Here is an 11,559-nt window from a genome sequence, read left to right as displayed (position 1 = left end):
CTGAAAGCCCTCGCCAAGAAGCTCTTCCTTATGCTCGAAGGTACCCCTTTTTTATCCGACTGTTTTCCTATTTACAAGTCACTGCGGATCAGTCGATTCATTAACTCCTTGAATCTGCAGAATTCTGCCAAAACTTTGAGGAGGAAACTGGACGGATCGAGACGGGCTTGGATCCCATCCTTTCTCCAGTCGGTGATGAGGCTGCCATGAATGTGCTTCGACTGGAATCTCGTGTTGCTAGTGTTACCAGTTATCTTGCTCGCTTGAAGGTGGCGACGTCGCGCATTGATACATCACTCTGGCCAAGGGCAACGCTTCAGAATGATCTCGAGTCTCTGATGACTCGACTCAATGAGGTTCTTGGTCGAGTACAGGAATGGAAGAAGTCTTCTACCCGATGCGGTGCTGACGTGGCTTTGTCGCTGGTTAGGGTCCACTGCAAAGAAGCTCGAGAAGAGAAGCTGGCGGCGATCAAGGTTGCTAACACCAAAAGACACGACTTACAATCCTTCATGGAGACTTTCATTGCTGCTGCCACTCGGATCGCTGACGGGATCGATCTGGACGAGTTCGTCGAGCCTGCAAGCCCTCCTCCTGCGGAGTGAACAAACTTGATCCCTCGCCTTAAATTTGCCTCGGAATGCCGAGTGATTCTGTAACCGTTAAACTCCTTCGGGCCTGATGCCCGAGTACTTTTATCTTCGTCCTGAAACCTTTAAGATTCTATTCGAACTTGGTTTATCTCCGAATAAGCTTGTGTTTGCCTTCGAGTGGCACTTGTTCTTCACTCGGTATAATCTTTGTATCTGACGCGGCTCTGAAGAAAAGGTTGCAGTCGACCTGCACCTCGTCGTCCTTGCAGATAGGGATGGAGCGCACGTTGTACTTGTGGCACAGCTCCAAGGAGAGGATTGCAGTCGACCGGCACCTCATCGTCCTTGTGGATAGGGATGGAGCGCACGTTGTACTTGTGGTGCAGCTCTGAGGAGAGGATTGCAGTCGACCTGCATGGCTGCACCTCGTCGTCCTTGCGGATAGGGATGGAGTGCACGTTGTACTTGTGGTGCAGCTCTGAGGAGAGGATTGCAGTCGACCTGCACCTCGTCGTCCTTACGGATAGGGATGGAGCGCATGTTGTACTTGTGGCGCAGCTCTGAGGAGAGGATTGCAGTCAACCTGCTCCTCGTCGTCCTTGCGGATAGGGATGGAGGGCATGTTGTACTTATTGCGCAGCTCCGAGGAGAGGATTGCAGTCGACCTGCACCTCGTCATCCTTGCGGATAGGGGTGTTTTTCAAACTTAGGCGAGTACTGGACTGCAGCTAAGCCCCCCGAGTGTGAGATTTCTTCATCACTCGGTAGGATTTTTTTAAACTTAGGCGAGTGTTGGACTGCAGCTAAGCCCCCGAGTGTGAGGTTTTCTCATCACTCGGTAGGATTTTTTAAACTTAGGGGAGTACTGGACTGCAGCTAAGCCCCCGAGTGTGAGGTTTGCTCATCACTCGGTAGGATTTTTTAAACTTAGGCGAGTACTGGACTGCAGCTAAGCCCCCGAGTGTGAGGTTTGCTCACCACTCGGTAGGATTTTTTAAACTTCGGCGAGTACTAGACTGCAGCTAAGCCCCCGAGTGTGAGGTTTGCTCATCACTCGGTAGGATTTTTTAAACTTAGGCGAGTACTGGATTGTAGCTAAGCCCCTGAGTGTGAGGTTTGCTCACCACTCGGTAGGATTTTTCAAACTTAGGCGAGTACTGGACTACAGCTAAGCCCCCGAGTGTGAGGTTTGCTCATCACTCAGTAGGATTTTTTAAACTTAGGCGAGTACTGGACTGCAGCTAAGCCCCCGAGTGTGAGGTTTTCTCACCACTCGGTAGGATTTTCAAACTTAGGCGAGTACTGGACTGCAGCTAAGCCCCCGAGTGTGAGGTTTGCTCACCACTCGGTAGGATTTTTCAAACTTAGGCGAGTATTGGACTGCAGCTAAGCCCCCGAGTGTGAGGTTTGCTCACAACTCGATAGGATTTTTCAAACTTAGGCGAGTATTGGACTGCAGCTAAGCCCCCGAGTGAGAGGCTTGCTCACCACTCGGTAGGATTTTTCAAACTTAGGCGAGTACTGGACTGCAGCTAAGCCTCCGAGTGAGAGGCTTTCTCACCACTCTGTAGGATTTTTCAAACTTAGGCGAGTACTGGACTGCAGCTAAGCCTCCGAGTGAGAGGCTTGCTCACCACTTGGTAGGATTTTTCAAACTTAGGCGAGTACTGGACTGCAGCTAAGCCCCCGAGTGTGAGGTTTGCTCACCACTCGGTAGGATTTTTCAAACTTACGCGAATATTGGACTACAGCTAAGCCCCCGAGTGAGAGGCTTGCTCACCACTCGGTAGGATTTTTCAAACTAAGGCAAGTACTGGACTGCAGCTAAGCCTCCGAGTGAGAGGCTTGCTCACCACTCGGTAGGATTTTTCAAACTTAGGCGAGTACTGGACTGCAGCTAAGCCTCCGAGTGAGAGGCTTGCTCACCACTCGGTAGGATTTTTCAAACTTAGGCGAGTACTGGACTGCATCTAAGCCTCCGAGTGAGAGGCTTGCTCACCACTCGATTGGATTTTTCAAACTTAGGCGAAACGGATTCGCAACTAAGCCCCGGAGTGAGAGGCTTGCTCATCACTCAGCAGGATTTGTTAAACTTAGGCGAAACGGATTCGCGGCTAAGCCCCCGAGTGAGAGGCTTGCTCACCACTCGGAAGGATTTGTTAAACTTAGGCGAAACGGATTCGCATCTAAGGCACCCACTTGGGGATTTAGAACATACAAAAAAGGAACAACGACCATTTACAAGACTATAAAACCGTGTCTTTGATAATCAAACTAAAGGGTATTTCTTATTACATCTCAACAGTCTGAATGCTTAAGTGTAAAAGGGGCGGAGCAACTCCGCATTCCAAGCATGTGGCTCGTCTTTCTTATGCTCGACGTTGTAGAGGTGGTACACTCTGTTGTGAAGCACTCTAGTGATGATGAAAGGATCTTCCCAAGTAGGGGCGGGCTTGTGTGGCTTCTGTTGATCCACTCGAAGAACCAAATCTCCTTCCTGAAATGCTCGACCCCACACGTTTCTGGCGTGGAATCGACGCAGGTCTTGCTGATAAATGGTCGATCGGATCAGTGCCATCTCTCTTTCCTCTTCCAGGAGATCAACTGCGTCTTGCCGAGCCTGCTCTACTTCAGCTTCTGAGAAGAGCTCGACTCTGGGTGCATTGTGGAGCAAGTCACTCGGAAGCACAGCTTCAGCTCCATAGACCAAGAAGAATGGAGTTCGACCAGTCGACCGATTCGGAGTCGTCCTCAAACCCCAAAGTACTGACGGAAGTTCATCGACACAGGAGCCTGCCGCATGTTTGAGATCACGCATCAGTTAGGGTTTTAGTCCTTTGAGAATCAACTCGTTTGCTCTTTCAGCTTGTCCATTCGACTGGGGGTGGGCGACTGAAGCATAGTCGACTCAAGTGCCTTGGGAAGTACAGAAGGCTCTGAACTCATCCGAATCGAAGTTTGAGCCGTTGTCAGTGATGATGCTATGCGGAACACCATATCTGAATGTTAACTCTCTAATGAAACTGATTGCAGTACTGGCTTCAAGACTATTGATAGGTTTGGCTTCAATCCATTTGGTGAATTTGTCGACTGCCACGAGTACATGAGTGAAGCCGCTCCTACCTGTTCTCAGAGGTCCAACCATGTCCAAACCCCAAACAGCAAAGGGCCAGATGAGTGGAATGGTCTTCAGGGTTGATGCATGCTTGTGGGACATGTTGGAGTAAAACTGGCAACCTTCGCATTTGTCGACTATTTCTTGTGCCATCTCATTTGCCCGTGGCCAATAAAATCCTGCTCGGTATGCTTTGGCCACAATGGTCCGAGAGTTTGCATGGTGACCATAGGTCCCCGAATGGATGTCGTTGAGGATCAATCGACCTTCCTCTGGTGTTATGCATTTCTGGCTGACTCTAGTTACACTTTCTCTGAACAACTGCCCTCTTATCACGGTAAAAGCTTTGGATCGGCGGACGATCTGTCGGGCCTCTTCTTCGTCCTCTGGGAGTTCCTTCCTGAGAATGTACGCAATGAACGGCACTGTCCAGTTGGGAGTGATGACCAAAACCTCCATGATCAAGTCGACCACGGCCGGGACTTCGACTTCAGTCGGATCAGTGGCGCTCTTTGGTTGCGGGGGCTCTTCAGTGAAAGGATCTTCCTGGACTGAAGGTGTATGAATATGCTCCAAAAACACATTACTAGGAATGGCTTCCCTCTTGGAGCCTATCTTCGCCAAATCATCCGCTGCTTGATTTTTCAATTGGGGTATATGATGGAGTTCTAAACCTTCAAACTTCTTCTCTCACTTTCTCACCGCATTGCAGTATCCAGTCATAGTTGGGCTTCTGACGTCCCACTCCTTCATCACTTGATTCACCACCAAATCTGAGTCGCCATAGACCATGAGGCGACGGACGCTGAGTGAAATGGCCATACGCAAACCATACAAAAGTGCCTCATATTCAGCTTTGTTGTTGGAGGAATCAAAATGAATTTGGAGAACATAGCGGAGCTTGTCACCTCGGGGGGATACCAATACCACCCCAGCACCAGAACCATTCAGCATCTTAGATCCATCAAAGAACATGGTCCATTGGTCCGAGTGAATCTGAGTCGGCAGTTGTTGTTCGATCCACTCGGCGAGGAAATCTGCTATTGCCTGGGACTTGATAGCTTTCTTTGCCTCAAACTTGATATCTAAGGGAAGGAGTTCAATCGCCCATTTTGCCACTCGACCAGTTGCATCTCTGTTGTTCAGAATTTCTGATAATGGTGCGTCGTTGATGACTGTAATGGAGTGATCAGAGAAATAATGTGCAACCTTCTTCGTGGTCATGTAAATCCCATAAACCAGCTTCTGATAATGTGGATATCTCTGCTTGGATGGAGTTAAAACTTCAGAAACATAGTATACTGGGCGCTGAACTTTATAGGCTTTTCCTTCTTCTTCCCGCTCGACCATGAGTACTGTACTGACAACTTGTCCAGTGGCTGCAATGTAAAGCAGTAAAGGTTCTTTACTGATTGGGGCAGCGAGCATCGGCTGGGTGGAAAGCAGGGCTTTGAGATCTGCAAACGCTACATCAGCTTCAGGAGTCCACTCGAACTTGTCAGATTTCTTCATCAGTCGGTAAAGAGGCAATGCCTTTTCACCGAGGCGAGAAATGAATCGACTCAAGGCGGCCAAACAACCAGTAAGCTTCTAGACATCATGCACGCGCACAGGGGCTTCATCCGGAGTATGGCCCCAACTTTCTCCGGGTTAGTGTCGATCCCTCATTCGGAAACGAGGAAGCTGAGTAACTTTCCGCCAGGAACTCCGAAAGTACACTTTGATGGGTTAAGCTTGATATCACATCTTCTCAGGTTGGCAAAGGTTTCAGCAAGATCAGTCAGCAGGTCGGAACCTTTGCACGACTTGACCACAATGGCATCCATGTATGCTTCCACATTCCGACTGATTTGAGTGAGCATACACTTTTGAATCATCCTCATGAATGTGGGCCCAGCATTCTTGAGACCGAATGGCATGGTGACATAACAAAAGCACCCGAATGGAGTGACGAAAGCTGTTTTTATCTCATCGGGTCCATACAGTCAGATCTGATGGTACCCGAAATAGGCGTCTAGGAAAGACAAACACTCACACCCCGCAGTTGAATCGACAATTTGGTCGATGCGAGGGAGAGGAAAATGATCTTTCGGGCAGGCCCGATTGATATGCTTGAAGTCAATGCACATGCGAAGTGAGTCGTCCTTCTTGGGTGTGGGAGTCCTGGATTAGGGGGTCTCCGGACAGTCGGACTATCTCCATTGGCCGGACTGTTGGACTATGAAGATACAAGATTGAAGACTTCGTCTCGTGTCTGGATGGGACTCTACTTGGCGTGGAAGGCAAGCTGGGCAATACGGATATGTGTATCTCCTCCTTTGTAACCGACCTTGTGTAACCCTAACCTCTCCGGTGTCTATATAAACCGGAGGATTTTAGTCCGTAGGACAACATACAATCATACCATATGCTAGCTTCTAGGGTTTAGCCTCTCCGATCTCGTGGTAGATCTACTCTTGTACTACCCATATCATCAATATTAATCAAGCAGGATGTAGGGTTTTACCTCCATCAAGAGGGCTCGAACCTGGGTAAAACATTGTGTCCCCAGCCTCCTGTTACCATCCGCCTTAGACGCACAGTTCGGGACCCCCTACCCGAGATCCGCCGGTTTTGACACCGACATTGGTGCTTTCATTGAGAGTTCCTCTGTGTCATCGCCGTTAGGCTTGATGGCTCCTACTATCATCGATAGCTATGCAGTCCTGGGTGAGACTTTTCTCCCCGGACAGATCTTCGTGTTCGGCGGCTTTGCACGGCGGGCCAATTTGCTTGGTCATCTGGAGCAGATTGAAAGTTACGCCCCTGGCCACCAGGTCAGGTTTGGAAGCTTAAACTACACGGCCGATATCCGTGGAGACTTGATCTTCGACGGATTCGAGCCTCTGCCTTGTGCGTCACGCGGTCACGATGAGTATGATTTAGCTCTACCATCGGACAGTGTTCAGGAGATCAAACAGGCAGCTGCTCCGACCCTCAATTCGGAGCCAGTTGCGTCGTCCATGGATGGGTGGATGGACCCCGTCACGGAGGCCTTACCCTCAGCAGCGATCGAGCCAAACATCGACCTTACCTCGCATGAGAGCCGTGTTGTTAAACTGCTGGATCCTTCTCCGGCCACGGACTCCGAACCGCCTGCGCCGGTTCCTATCAAATCCGATTGGGTGCCGATCATGGGGTTTACCTCCGCGGATATTTTTCAGCACTCGCCCTTTGGTGACATACTGAACTCATTAAGGTCTCTCTCCTTGTGAGGAGGATCCTGGTCGAACTATGTCTGGCAGGACTGGGATGCGGACGACGAAGAAATTCGCGACCCACCCACCACCCACTTAGTAGCCATTGTCGATGACTTAACTGACATGCTCGACTTTGACTCCGAAGACATCGACGGTATGGATGATGATGCGGGAGAAGAAGAGGAACCACTGCCCATAGGGCACTGGACAGCCACCTCATCGTACGATATATATACATGGTGGATACACCCAAAGAAGGCAATGGCAACGAGATAGCGGAGGATGACCCCTCCAAGAAGCAACCCAAGCGCCGACGTCAGCGGCGCCTCTCTAAGTCCCGCCAAAGCAAATGTGGTGATACCGGCACATGAGATAATAACACGCCGGATAGTGCCGAAGACAACAACAATACCCTCCAGCAAGATTTAGAGCAGGAGGATGAAGGAGCCAGCCCTCCTGAGAGAGTGGCAGATGGAGAGGAGGATGATAATTACATGCCCCCCTCCGAAGACAAGGCAAGCCTCGGCGACGATGAATTCACTGTGCCAGAGGATCCTGTCGAACAAGAGCACTTCAAACGCCGGCTTATAGCCACGGCAAATAGCCTTAAGAAAAAGTAGCAGCAGCTTCAAGCTAATCAGGATCTGCTAGCTGACAGATGGACTGAAGTCCTCGCGGCCGAGGAATATAAACTCGAGCGCCCCTCCAAGAGTTACCCAAAATGCAGGTTGCTACCATGACTAGACGAAGAAGCGTATGACGCGGCTGATCGGCCACCTCGTGGCCGCGATAGAGAGGCATTCCAACCAAAAACTCAGCTTGCACCCCGACGCCATTCAAATAAAAAGGCATGGGGAGATACGCCAGACCTGCGAGACATATTGGAGGACAAAGCAAAGCATGCAAGATCGATCTACGGATCACGAGGGCGCGCCACTATGCAAGACGATAAACGTCACGCCGGATACAGTAAAAGTAAATCCGGCCGGGCCGAACACAGCGGGCAAGACCCATTCGAGTTGCGTCGCGATATAGCCCAATACAGAGGCGCCGCACACCCCTTATGCTTCACAGATGAAGTAATGGATCATCAAATTCCAGAAGGTTTCAAACCTGTAAACATTGAATCATACGGTGGCACAACAGATCCCGCGGTATGGATCGAGGATTTCCTCCTCCACATACACATGGCCCGCGGTGATGACTTACAGGCCATCAAATATCTCCCACTAAAGCTCAAGGGACCAGCGTGGCATTGGCTTAACAGCTTGCCAGCAGAGTCCATTAGCTGTTGGGAAGATCTGGAGGCCGCATTCCTCAACAACTTTCAGGGAACTTATGTGCGGCCACCAGATGCCGATGACTTGAGCCACATAATTCAGCAGCCAAAAAAATCAGCCAGGCAATTCTGGACTCGGTTCCTATCAAAGAAAAATCAAATCATCGACTATCCGGATGCAGAGGCCCTAGCGGATTTCAAACACAACATCCACAACGAATGGCTAGCCCGGCACCTTGGACAGGAAAAGCCGAAATCTATGGCAGCCCTCATGACACTCATGACCCGCTTTTGTGCGGGAGAAGACAGCTGGCTGGCTCGCAGTAATAATATATCAAAGAACCATGGTACTTAGGATACCAAGGACGGCAATAGTAGGTCAGGTCGCAACGAAGATAAGCGCCGCATTAACAGCGATAATACCGAGGATACTGCAGTCAATGCCGGATTCAAAGGCTCTAAACCCGGTCAACGGAAAAAGCCATTCAAACAAAGTACGCCGGGTCCGTCCAGCTTGGACCGTATACTCGATCGCTTGTGTCAAATACACGGCACCCCAGACAAGCCAGCCAATCACACCAATAGGGATTGTTGGGTGTTCAATCAGGCCAGCAAGTTAATTGCCGAAAACAAGGACAAGTGGCCAGATAGCGACGACGAGGAGGAGCCCCGGCATCTACACACCGGAGGACAGAAGAGGTTTCCCCCACAAGTGCGGACGGTGAACATGATATACGCAACCCACATCCCCAAGAGGGAGCGGAAGCGTGCGCTCAGGGACGTATATGCGCTGGAGCCAGTCGCCCCAAAGTTCAACCCATGGTCCTCCTATCCGATCACATTCGATCGCAGGAACCATCCCACTAGTACCCGTCATGGCGGATTCGCCGCACTGGTTCTGGACCCAATAATTGACGGATTTCACCTCACTCGAGTCCTTATGGATGGCGGCAGCAGCCTGAACCTGCTTCATCAGGACACAATGCGCAAAATGGGTATAGACCCCTCAAGGATCAAACCCACAAAACGACCTTTAAAGGCGTCATTCCAGGCGTAGAGGCCCATTGCACAGGCTCAATTACACTGGAAGTGGTCTTCGGATCCCTAGATAACTTCTGAAGCGAAGAGTTAATCTTCGATATAGTCCCGTTCCACAGTGGTTGTCATGCACTACTCGGGCGAACCGCATTTGGGAGATTCAATGAGGTACCGCATTACGCATACCTCAAGCTCAAGATGCCAGGACCTTGCAGGGTTATTATAGTCAATGGAAACATAGAGCGCTCTCTCCGAATAGAGGAGCACACTGCGACCCTCGCAGCAGAAGCGCAAAGCAGCCTCTCAAGGCAATCCACCAGTTCAGCGTTTCAAGACCCGGACACCTTCAAGCGCGCTCGGAGCAATCGGCAAATAGACCGCCTGGCGCGATCTGAGCTCGCGTAGCCATGCGGCCCCCACCCCAGTCCCAGCCAAACAACGGAACTCGTGCCAAGCGTACATAATTACGCGTTAAAAATACCATGGGCATAGGGGGAGGGGGCACAACTGTGGCACGCCCCAAGACGCGGCTTAAACCGCACTAGGGGCTTCCCGTTTGGTTATTTTTTCTCTTTTTCACGACCTTAATCTCTCGAAACCCTGTCCGGCAGCACTATTGCCAAACACATGATGCAGCAACCAAGGAGGCAGAAAGCTACGTCACACCATGGAATTCCCAGGTGGATGACAATAACAAGCGAAATATTTGATTTAATACTATTCCTCAGCTTGCCCTTGGGAGGTACATAGTCCTACTCTTTGCTTATCGCACTATCTGTATCATTCTGCTTTAACGCATCTTTTTTAATAAACAATGCATAACATTACGACTATTATTGCATTCTTGTTATATATACATGTGTTCATTAATGACGCCTTGCAACCGTACACTTTGGTACGGCCAATACACCAGGGGCTTACGTACCCCACAATATGGTGTGAAAAGTCTGAACACTTTCACAAGTGTGGCACCCCGAACTTATAGCATTATATGCATCAGCTCCGAATCATGTCTTTGGTCAAATGTTGGGTTTGCCCGGCTCCTATGTTTTGGTACCTTATGTTCCGCTCTATCGGCTAAGGTAGCGCTAGCAGAACTACTGCAATTGTGCCCCTGTTCTGCTGGGCTTAGCACCTCAGTAGAGAAAGCTAAAACTGACTGTCATGATAAGGCGAGAGACTGGTCGCTGTTCGGCGAGGTTTTTGAGTCCCTAAAGACTTATGCCGCTTAGGGCGAGGGGCTGGCCCTGTCCGGCTTAAAGGCATGTATCACGCCCCGAATTCAGCCTTCCGAATACCAGGGGCTTCGCCGAAATTTAAAATTATAGAATCCTATGGCTAAGCGAGAGTGATAAAGCATTATTAGTCCGGTTGCCTTGTTCGTTGTGCTGAGCACCTCCTTCGAAGGACCCAAACATGGGAACAAGAGTGCTCAGGTTTATCCCGAACACCCCAGCACTCGTGGCATAGGGGCAGAAGCCGAGGACTAGCCATCTCTCAGATTGGATAAAACGGCCAAATAGAAGTAATATTTTAAATTCACACAAGCATTGCATAGCGCATATGAAACAAGTTTTCATCATACAGGATCACACGAGCAAGTTTACTCAAATATTACATCCTTGGAACATTCGTCCGCTACAAGACGGGCACCCTTCAGGACACCCTCATAATAAATTTCGGGGGTGCGATGCTCCTTGCCCTGCGGCAGCCCTTCCTTGATCAGCTTCACAGCGTCTATCTTGGCCCACTGCACCTTCACACGGGCGAAAGCCCGGCGTGCACCTTCGATGCAGACGGACCGCTCGATGACCTCCAGCTGTGGGCAGGCATCCACAAGCCGCCTCACCAGGCCGAAGTAGCTGTTCGGAAGGGCGTCGCCAGGCCACAGCCGGACTATCAGGCCCTTCATGGCCTGTTCGGCCGCCTTGTGCAGCTCGACCAGCTGCTTTAGCTGGTCGCTCAAAGGCATTGGGTGTTCGGTCCCAGTATACTGAGACCAGAACAGCTTCTCCGTTGAGCTTCCCTCCTCTGCCTGGTAAAACTGTGCGGCATCCGACATGCTCCGGGGCAAATCTGCGAATGCTCCTGGAGAGCTCCGAATTCGGGTAAGTAATCGGTAATTTACTTTTACATGCTTGCTCTGCATATAGAATGCCTTACCCGCCGCTATCTTCTTCATTGCGTCGATATCCTGGAGGGCCTTTTGGGCTTCGGCCTTGGCACTTTTTGCGCTCTCGAGGGCCGCAGCAAGCTCGGACTCTCGCGTCTTCGAGTCAAGCTCCAACGCCTCGT

The sequence above is a fragment of the Triticum urartu genome, chromosome 5 (genome assembly GCF_003073215.2).
Source record: "Triticum urartu cultivar G1812 chromosome 5, Tu2.1, whole genome shotgun sequence".
Classification (NCBI taxonomy): Eukaryota; Viridiplantae; Streptophyta; class Magnoliopsida; order Poales; family Poaceae; genus Triticum; species Triticum urartu.
Note: the sequence above shows the minus strand (reverse complement) of the source record.